The sequence below is a fragment of the Schistocerca cancellata genome, chromosome 1, assembly GCF_023864275.1.
Source record: "Schistocerca cancellata isolate TAMUIC-IGC-003103 chromosome 1, iqSchCanc2.1, whole genome shotgun sequence".
Lineage (NCBI taxonomy): Eukaryota > Metazoa > Arthropoda > Insecta > Orthoptera > Acrididae > Schistocerca > Schistocerca cancellata.
The window spans coordinates 182,199,702-182,211,307 of NC_064626.1; the positions used below are offsets into that span (position 1 = coordinate 182,199,702).

General features: G+C 45.7%; 1 pseudogene; it reads left to right on the forward strand.

Annotated features, from left to right (window-relative positions):
* The first annotated feature begins 11,200 nt into the window (after positions 1-11,200).
* LOC126104279 (5S ribosomal RNA) lies at positions 11,201-11,318 on the forward strand (annotated as a pseudogene).
* The last annotated feature ends 288 nt before the right edge of the window (positions 11,319-11,606 follow it).

Genomic DNA, 11,606 nt, shown 5'->3' on the forward strand with positions numbered 1-11,606 from the left:
TGGTCCAGATTGTCCCACTCCCCATCGGCGATTCGGCGTAGATCCCTCAGAGTGGTTGGTGGGTCACGTAGTCCATAAACAGCGCTTTTCAATATAACCGAGGCATGCTCGATAAGGAATGTCTGGAGAACTTGCTGGCCATTCTAATCGAGCGATGTCGTTATCCTGAACGAAGTTATTCACAAGACGTGCACGATGGGGGCGCGAATTTTCGTCCATGAAGACGAATGCCTCGCCAATATGCTGCCAATATGGTTGCACTATCGGTCGGAGGATATCATTCACGTATCGTACAGCCGTTACGGTGCCTTCCATGACCACCAACCTATTGTGCACAGTTTGAGTCGTAACATGACGCCTTGTAGGTGCACGAAAAGCATTATTCAACTTGGTGGCTTTGCTGTCAGGGTTCCTCCGAGCCACAATCCGTAGGTAGTGGTCATCCACTGTAGTAAGCAGGCCTTGGGCGGCCTGAGTGAGGCATGTCATCGACAGTTCCTATCTCTCTGTATCTCCTCCATGTGCGAACAACATCGCATTGGTTCACTCAGGGACGCTTCCTGGCGTAAAGTAACAATGCGGACGCTATCGAAACGCGGTATTGACCGTCTAGGCATGGTTGAACTACTGATAACACGAGGCGTGTATCTCCTTCCTGGTGGAATGACTGGAACTGATCGGCTGTCGGACCCCCTCCGTCTAATGGGCGCTGCTCATGCATGGTTGATCACATCTTTGGGCGGGTTTAGTGACATCTGTGAACAGTCAAAGGGACTGTGTCTGTGATACAATATCCACAGTCAACGGCTATCTTCAGGAGCTCTGGAAACCGGGGTGATGTGCGTATATTTCCCATTTTCACTGACGAATGGGACAAAGGATTTTATTGTGCGGTAAATTATATTTAAGAAAGAGTATTCATGGTATAAAAGTGCGTCACAAAAAATATAGCATCATGCAGACGACAGTTTGGGGAGTATTTTGACTACGGCATTACTGTGCGTATTTTCTGTCATGAAATTGTTTCTACGTAATCAATTACAGTTCAGAAGGTGCTATAACATACACAATACACAATACTAGAAGGAAAAATCCACTGCATTTCTCTTCATTAAAACTCGCTTCAGATCAGAAACGGGTGAATAATGCAGTTAATAAAATTTTCTGTCACTCTACCACAAATTTTGAATGGTTGGCAGATAACAAAGTTAAATTTGAAATTAAATTGAATTAATCACTTCTGTGAAAGTCAGTCTATTCCTTTGAAGTATTTTTATTTATAAACTTGCAGCGTATTTAGTGCAAAATCCTTATTTTCTGTTATGTGTACTCAGTTGTAAATGGCTGCCTTGCAACAATATCCAAGCGACAATTAAGGCAATATTCTGTAAACTGATTTGTTGTACGTGATTACGATACATTATACAAAATGACCTGTGGGAGGCGTAGCTATCTCACAAAGAGAAAAACGATTTGCAGAAGTGCAAGACAGAGATGGTGAAGAGACTTAACGACATGAACTACGTAACGAATAATACGTCTCAACATGACCATGCCGATCGAGATGGTGCGGTACATACATCACAGAACTTACATTTGGATCACAGAGGTTCGAATCACCACCCAGCAATAATCCATATTTAGGTTTCCCGTAGCATCTGTGTATCACTGTAGCTAATGAGGGGATAATTCTTTTGGTAAGGACACACAGATTTCTTTCCCCTATATGAGCGTGTTCTTCTTTTATAATGACACTGGCATCGACGGAGAGTGAAAATCCAATCTACCTTCCTTCAGCATGGCTATGATAACGATAGCAGCTGCAACACCTTGTCAGAAACTTACTGCTAAACCTGACTGTCTGCATGATGTGATTCTTAGTGGTGATCTAGTGTCTGGCACTTCTTTTTTTCATTTCTTAGGTTCCTCGCTTTCCATTCTGTAGAATAGCAAATCTTAAGCTGGTCCCGTTAAAAGTCGATTCGTAGGAAGTCCTCGAACGTGTGTTAAACTTATTATTTCCTGAGCCAAGATCTGTCTCTACTAGCTGCTCTGTAATTGCTTTCGTATCACTTTCCGAAGTGGAACCAGGTAGATGATTCGCTGGATTATAATTATTATCACACAGTTTATTGGTAACATTTGACGCATGATAAGAGTTTGATGATCCTGTTGCAGCCGAGGGGCGTGTGGGTTTTTTCTAATAGAGACGATAGATCCGTTGTATTGAGAGAGCCTTTCGGCGAAATTTGGGACTACGCAATGTCTCTGTGCTGATTTGCTCGAGAAGACATGTTGTCTTGGCATGCTCGCTAATGCGTGTTTAAGCACCTTATGGGGCACACCGTTCAACACAGCTAACGCTGTAATCGTTGTGGTTTGGGCGCTGGGTGGGAATGAGTTGTTCAGATGCAGAGAGGAAGCCGTCGCCTCGGAATACAACTCTGACTGGATTATTGCGAAATTCTTGAGCGAAAAACCACTAAGTGAAATGAGTCAATGTAATTTCCGATTAAAAGACAATTTATTTTACGTTAAAACAGTCCAGGAGTTCTATATCAGGAAGTTTCCGTGTCGCCGTAATGAGGTTGCAAACGTGACATCAATTTTTCGATCATCGTATGTGGGAGAAAAACGTTTTTTGGTTGTGTCAATTCTGGAGCCTGAGGAATTCCTCTGCAGCAGTCAACATGGCTTCCGAAAACAATGATCGTGTGAAACCCAGCTCGCTTCTACGAGACCGAGAAAACAGTAGGTACAGGCATCCAGGTACAGGAGAGCTGCACGGGGCACAAACGCCACAAAGACAACGAACAGCCGCCAAACTCCGCTGTGACAGCGCACTACATCTTCCACGGACAAGTCTTGAATTGTGACGCCACCAAGTATAATAGATTCAGCAGTCCAACACCTTCCTGGATTAATTTCCAAAAGATGCTCTAGAGATCCAACTCCACGACGAACTACTGAATAAAGACAGCCAATTTCAATTGAGCAAGGCCTGGGGCATCGCGTACAATATGGTCAAATGACAGCGATAACCTAGTTGGAAAACCGCCCCTGCCATGGCAACTAACGAGTACAAAGATGCAGACACCCCGCATAAAATATGGCGCCCAGCTAAAGACAGTCATCAGGAACGCCTGAAAATGACAAGAAGTCGGCCTGCCAAAATATCACGCTTTCTGTTCGTCTGCACCCGCCTCAGTGCCCAAGAAATTTCAAAACAGAGTCATATACAGAGAGGTCCAGAAAAATGTAGACACTCTTTGATACTTATATCTTTGGAACAAAATGCCATATAGTTGCAATTTTGCGTGGTTGCGCAGTCCATTGTTTTCTCAACAGATCTTGTCGCGCGTTTTCCAGCAGATGGCAGTGTAGCAATGAATTACGTAAGATTGTCGTTTGAGCAATGCAAGGCCGTGTTGAAGTGGTACTGGAAGTGGGAGAACATTATGGAGGTACAACGGCAATGGTGTAAATTGTACGTAAGTCAGCCACCAACAGGTACAACAATTTATCGTATTCGGGATAAATTTGAGGCCGACGTTACTGTTCAGGATGTGCATATGCAGAGGTCTGGCCGGCCAAAAACATCAAGAAGTCCAGCTTCCAGCCCTGCTTTGTTGCAACATATTACTAGGTCACCTCAAAAATCTGTGAACCAGGGTGTATGTGAAATCGTGGTAAGCCGATCAAGTTTACGACGAGGCTGCAAAGTGGAAAGTGTGCATTCCAAGATCGTTGCACGCTATGAACGAAGACGATGCAGATCGAAGGGTGGGGTACTGCGAGTGGTTTGAAGGCATGCTTCGCGATGATGAACGGTTTGCTGGTTTCGTTATCTGGTCTGACGAGGAGCAATTCAAACTGAATAGTACTGTAAACGTCCACAACTGCGTGTACTGGGCTCCTGAAAATCGTCACGTTCGCGTCGACAAACACGTTAATCTAGCGGGTGTTAATGTGCGGTGTGATCTGTCATCGTGCGGTTTGATTAGCTATTCTTATTTGAAAATACCGTAATTGACAAGGTGTATCTTCATATGTTGCATACATCGAGTTTACTTGCCACCCGAGAAGTGTTTAAAAATGAAAGATTTTACCTAAAATAGAGGGCGCTCCGCCTGAATACCACAGACATGTCGGGGCCTACTTATATGAAAATCTTCCTGGACGATGGACAGGTCGATGGATAGCTCGAGGAGGAGTGGCTTCGACATTTTTTGACTGCTAATGCGGGTCACTTTGAACAAAATAACCTTTCCCCTGTGCAAGAATTGCGTATGTCATTTTGTTCCATCAATATCGACTGTCAAAGAGCGCCTACATTTTTATGAACCCCTCTGTATATTTCCAACTTTGGCTACATAGATTTTAAATACTGGAGGCATGCCTACATTGCGTCAGGCTAGAATCGAGGCTGCAGAAACAGGATAATTCACGGACGAGCGATAATTTTATGGTCACCTGTTTAATTGTGTGTTCACACAAAACCCGTAAATTACGGGCTGGTGACTTGTAGGACTTGGAGATCGATAGTGTCTCAGATATCCTTCATAGGTTTCAGATCAGGCGAATCTGGTGGCCACGACATTAACGTCAGTTAATTATCAAGCTCCTCAAACTATTACAGCACAATTCTGGCCAGCAGCAAAATGCCATCGTCATCGGGGAATACGTTAAGTATGACGGGGATCAAGTCGACAACAGTGGTGTTCACATACGGTAGTCCACAGCTGGAATTCACTTTCGGTTACTATCACAGATCCCGTGGAAGCCCAGGTGTCCCCCCACAGAAAAATACTTCCCCTACTAGCCCTCACCTGTGGCGCGGTGCTTGTTTTGAGCATGTATGATGACGTATGAGGGCGCGACTATCGACCTGGTGTTACGAGAAACTTCATTCATCTTACCAGGTGATAACGGTTCCATCGATCCACTGCCCAACTCGATGTTTCAGTGTACGATGCAATCTATACTGATGATATCGTTGGGTCACATTCTGTGAAACGGTGTTGACGTCGAACAACTTGGCGCCTGTTCGTGGTTTCACCTTCCTTCAATTACTTTCCACAGATGCTCACGACGCCGGCCGCGGTGGCCGAGCGGTTCTAGGCGCTTCAGTCTGGAACCACGCGGCTGCTACGGTCGCAGATTCGAATCCTGCCTCGGGCATGGATGCGTGTGATGTCCTAAGGTTAGTTAGGTTTAAGTAGTTCTAAGTGACCTCAGATGTTAAGTCCCATAGTGCTTAGAGCAATTTGAAGCATTTTTAGATGTTCACGACAGCAGCACACGAACAGCCTACCAGCTGTGCCGTTGCCAAGATATTGTTGCGGAGGCGTCGGGCCATAACAATGGGTTCTTTGTCAGACTATTTACTAAACTGAAGCGCCAAAGAAACTGGTATAGGCATACGCATTCAAATACAGGGATACGTAAATAGGCAGAATACGGCGCTGTCGTCGGCAACGCCTATATAAGACAAAAGTGTCTGGCGCAGTTGTTAAGATCGGTTACCGCTGCTACAATGGCAGCTTATCAAGATTTAAATCAGTTTGATTGTGGCGTTTAAGTCGGCGCACGAACTATGGGCCACAGCTTCTCCGAGGTAGCGATGAAGTGGGGGTTTTCCCGTACGACCATTTCACGATGTTACGAATCCGGTAAAATATCAAATCTCCGAAATCGCTGCGTCCGGAAAAAGATCTTGAAAGAACAGAACCAACAACGACTGAAGAGAATTGTTCAACGTAACAGAAATGCAGCCCTTACGCGAATTGCTGCAGATTTCAATGTTGGGTCACCAACAAGTGTCAGCGCGCGAATCATACTACGATACGTCATCGATATGGGCTTTCGGAGCATAAGGCCCACTCGTGTACTCTTGATGACCCTACGACACGAAGTTTTACGCCTCGCCTGGACTCGTCAACATCGACTCGTTTCAAATTGTATCGAGCGTATTGACGAGTACGGATATAGAGACAACCTCATGAATGCATGGACCTTGCATATCAGCAGGGGCTGTACAAGCTGATGGAGGCTCTTTGATGGTGTGGGACGTGTGCATTTGGAGTGATAAGGGAACCCTGATACGTCTAGAAACGAACCAGATGGGTGACACGTACGTAAGCATCCAGTCTGATCACCTGCATCCATTCATGTCCGTTGTGCATTCCGACGGACTTGGTAAATTCCAGCAGGACTGTGCGAAAGCCCAAACGTCCAGAATTGCTACAGAGTGGCTCCAGGAACACTCTCCTGAGTTTAAACACTTCCGCTAGGCGCCAAACTGCCCAGACATGAACATTATTGAGCATATCTGGGATGCCTAGCAAAGTGCTGTTCAGAAGAGATCTCAACCTCCTCTTATTATTATTCATGTATCTACGGTTCCGTCCAGCACTACTTTAGTCATTAGTCGAGTCCATGCCACGTCGTGTTGCGGCACTTCTGCGTGCTCTCTGGGCTCCTACATGGTGTTAGGCAGGTGTTCAAATGGTTCAAATGGCTCTGAGCACTATGGGACTTAACACCTATGGTCATCAGTCCCCTAGAAGTTAGAACTACTTAAACCTAACCAACCTAAGGACAGCACACAACACCCAGCCATCACGAGGCAGAGAAAATCCCTGACCCCGCTGGGAATCGAACCCGGGAACCCGGGCGTGGGAAGCGAGAACGCTACCGCACGACCACGAGCTGCGGACTTAAGCAGGTGTAGCAGTTTCTTTGGTTCTTCAGTGTATATGTAATTTGAAGGTGGAGGGGGCAGAAGGAAAGAAAATGCAAGAGATTATTGATGTCATCTGTATCGGGACAGTACGTTGACGAGCTACAATGTGTACTGGGCCGGGATTCGAACTCGGGATATCGTTCTTAGTAGGTAACAGCGTTAAAGACTGTGCCATCCAGGACGCAGTGTTAGTGCAACTGCGCGGGCCATCTCGACACGCTTCACGTCCGACCCACACCCCCACCGTGCACCACCTATCCACATTCACATATTGTCTTACTATGTGCAGTTCTGTGTTTTCGGCGTGCAGGGCAATGTGCTTCAGACATGCATGAACGCCCCTCCCAAGGAACAGACACTGCTACGATCGACAGCTATATGAAATGGAAGAAATGTATTCAGAATTTTGAATACGATTAAACTGTTGCTACACAAATTACTAGTGACAAATTTGTGCTGGACTAGGACTTCCCCACTTTACGCGAGTGAACGCTTTAATCGCTTCCGCTATCCAAGCGCGCCCCCAGGACTGAACCAAATCTCCATTTTTCACTGAGCTTCCAAGTCCTGCACTCGCACAATTGCTGTGATTGTTGCACAGGAGGAGACTTCATTATTATTGTCGTGGCCTGTCCAGTAGAGATGGGCAAAACTGTTCTTTTCAGAGATTGGATCAGAACTGTTCACTCCCTGAAATGAATTAGCTCTTTTTCATGACTCACCACTCATTTACAATAGAAAATAAATGGAAGGCACATTGCCATTTAAACTTGGTTTATTCCAGTACTATACCTTATTTTGATCTTATTTGATCCTATTTTGAAGTAACACAGATAATGAGTAAGAATTTTGTATTGTTTATTGAAATTTCCACGATATGACAAAGTTTTTGATTATTGATTTATTTTGCACTATCGTGGTTTTTTGGGTGATCGGAAAATGTTGTAACTTGAGATTTACATTAACAATATATTTGGCTATAATGTATTAAAATTTCATTAACCTCATACAAATACATCACAAGCCATATATTTTTAAAGTGAACGTTTCCTTCCGAAGACGCCTAAAATCGCAAAATCCGTACCAGAATAAGAAAAAAAAATATAAATTTGACTGTAAAACGAAAGTGCTGCATATAGCCTTATGCAGAATAAAACAAGGAAAATATTGGTGTATCACATTTTGCGATACGTTTATCGGTTTGCTCGTAATTAAAGTGTAAATTCGAGTGTCCGTAATAAAAATCCTATAGTAAGAGGAGTCATCAGGAACCTAATCTAATCAGTTTAAACAAATAAAAATAAAATAAAAACAATTGATGTATACATAACATAATAATGTAATATACATAGCGGTATTACTACGAAGAACAATATCCAGCAGAGACGGACTCCGAATCAGAGGCACTGAGTCGAGTAGGTCGAGCCGCGAGCTGTATTACTGCGTGAGCTGAGACCGCAGAGACCAGAGTGACACCTGAGTCGCTTTGCTCAACGCTCTGGCTAGAGTCGAGACGGTGGGGTGAGCATTGAGCGGGCGAGTTCCGAGGGTGGGGGGAGCGGTGAACTCACCCGCTCCGAGACAAATCGTCCGTTCCCTTGCGAGCAGGTTGTTGCAAGTAGTTCCTATGTTATCCGCTAGGTGGCTCTTTGTCCTGTTGCTCGCATCAACTGCCCAGAGGGCAGGACGTGCGACTGAAACGATCGCCGACAGAGTGCGATGCGAAGTTAAGCTGCTGCACGCGGCAGACGACACACAGAGACGGCACGGCATATGTGAAACACAAAATCCAATGGGGCACTGCACAATGCAGGCAGCCAAGGTAGAAGCAGGGCAGAGGCCGGCGCTGGCTGTGTTGTGTGGCGTGCACTGTGCTCTGACCAGCAGAGGCGCTGCTGATATGCTCCGTCTCTCTCTCTCTCTCTCTCTCTCTCTCTCTCTCTCTCTGCCGTGGGAAACATTTGGAGCTACCGTTCTTTTTTTCTGAATCACTGATTGTTCACTCCTTTGAAAGATTCAACTCTATGAATTAGTTCAAGAGCGGATCCCCCATCTCTACTGCCTAGGCATGTAATACTATTCAGTGTCTGTGTTTCTCGGTGTACTATGCAATATACTTCAGACGTGCAGGTGTGGACACTCAGTGACATATGGACATTTGGGTCAGTCCTGGAAGCGTACTCCCACAGCTGAAGTGGTTAAGGTGACTGATTGTGTAAAGCTGAAAATCTGGATTCAAGTCCCAGTAATAAATTGTGCAGTTGCTGCCTAATCATATTTGCAAATCCGAATACATTTCTACCTTAACTTCTGTTAGTATTTTTCACCATATGCAGCACGTATCGCTAGAAGCATCACCATTCGGAACTACTCCATTTACACGTATGGTCTTTACCGCATCATATGCCCGCAACCATTCTATCAGTCGGTGGGTGGTGGTGATAATATTTTATCTCATCCGTCTATATCTAGTGATGTGCACTGAGCTGACAAAAGTCATGGGACATCTATTAATATATCATGGGGCCTCCTTTCGCCCGGCATAGTGCAGCAACTCGATGTAGCACGGACTCAACAAGTCGTTACAAGTCCCCTACAGAAATATTGAGCCTTGCTGTCGTTATAGCCACCCATAATTGCGAAAGCGTTGCCCATGCAGGTGTGCACGAGCTGACCTATCGATTATGTCCCATTAATGCTCGATGGGATTCATGTCGAGCGATTTGGATGACCAAATCATTCGCTCTAATTCTCCGGAATGTTCTTCAAACCAGTCGCGAACAGTTGTGGCCTGGTGACACAGCGCGTTGTCTTACATACAAAAATTCCATCGTTGTTTGGAAACATGAAGTCCTTGAATGGCTGCAAATGGTCTGGGTGTAACCGAACACAGAAAAAGAAGGAAGGAAGATAGAGTTTAACGTCCCGTCAACATCGACGTCATTAGAGACGGAGCACAAGCTCGGATGGTGTCAAATATAGCGAAAGAAATCGGCCGTGTCCTTTTAGCGGAACCATACCGGCACTTGCCTGGAGCGATCTAAGAGAAATCACGGAAAACCCAAATCCGTACGTGGGCTTGAACCGTCGTCCTCCCAGACACGGGTCCAGTTTGTAGTAGTAGCCGATCTTAGTCGTTTCCCGTCAGTGATCGGTTCAGTTGGACCAGAGGACCCAGCACATTCCACGTAAAGACATTCGACACCGCTATGGAGCTACCACCCTCTGGTATAGCGCCATGTTGACAACTTTGGTTTACGGCTTCGTGTCTCTGGGCCACACCCGAACCCTGCCATCAGCCCATACCAACTGAAAACGGGTCTCGTCTGGCTAGGCCACGGTTTTCCAGTCGTCCATGATCCAGCGGATACGGTCACGATCTCAGGAGATACGCTGCAGGTGATGTCGTGCTGTTGGCAAAGGCACTAGTGTTGATCGTCTTCTGCTATACCACTTTAGCGCCAAATTTCGCCGCACTGTCCTACCACATACGTTCGTCGTACGTTCCACATTGATTCCTGCCCTTATTTCAAGCAGTGTTACCTGTCTGTTAACAGTGACAGCCCTGTGCAAACACCACAGCACTCGGTCGTTAAGAAAAGGCCGCCGGTAGCTCCATTATCCATGGTGACAAGTAATGCCTGAAATTTGATATTCTTGGTATTCTCTTGACGCTGTATATCTCGGAATATAGAATTCCTTAACGATTCCCGAAATGGAATGTCCGATGCACCTAGAACCAACTACGATTCCGCTTTCATTGTCTGTTAATTTCCGTCGTGCGGCCATAATCACGTCGAAAATATTTTCACATGGATCTCCTGGGTACAAAAGATACCCCCGCCACTGAAATACCGCCGGCCGGTGTGGCCGTGCGGTTCTAAGCGCTTCAGTTTGGAACCGCGTGACCGCTACGGTCGCAGATTCGAATCCTGCCTCGGGCATGGAAGTGTGTCATGTCCTTAGGTTAGTTAGATTTAAGTAGTTCTAAGTTCTAGGGGACTGATGACGTTAGAAGTTAAATCCCATAGTGCACAGAGCCATTTGAACCACTGAAATACCTGTTTATACCTTGTGCACGCAGTTCTACCGCTATCTGTATATTTGCATATCACTGTCCCTTGACTAGCCTTCTCAGTGTATTTATCCATACGACGAGTATTCCATCTTGTTGTGTGCAATGTGATACCTTTATTCTCAGAACTATATCTAGTGACTGTTACTGGTAATAACACAGTGAAGACTAAGTGCAGAAGGGTTCAATAGCGTTCAATACATGCACTGCCTAATATGAAAGGGAAAAATAGATTTTGCAGCGTAACATACGTTTTCAGTATTGGTACCTTCCTAAGTTTCTCATACGTCTTCACAATTATCCGAAAAAATCCTTTAGCAGTAACTGACAATCTTTTACGTTTGCCGATACATTATTTATTTTCTAGTGCAGTTAATAACGCCAACGGCCTTGCCGCAGTGGTAACACCGGTTCCCGTCTGATCACCTAAGTTAAGCGCTGTCGGGCTGGGCTAGCACTTGCATGGGTGACCATCTGGTCTGCCGAGCGCTGTTGGCAAGCTGGGTGCACTCAGCCCTTGTGAGGCAAACTGAGGAGTTACTTGACTGAGAAGTAGCGGCTCCGGTCTCGTAAACTGACATACGGCCGGGAGAGCGGTGTGCTCACCCCATGCCCCTCCGTATCCGCATCCAGTGACGTCTGTGGGCTGAGGACGACACGGCGGCCAGTCGGTACCTTTGGGCCTTCATGGCCTGTTCGGGAGTAGTTTTTCTGTATAGGCTGCAGATCATTCGTAGCAGGCCATTCCTTCATTCAGTCGTGGTCTTACTTGTCTGTGAGGACATC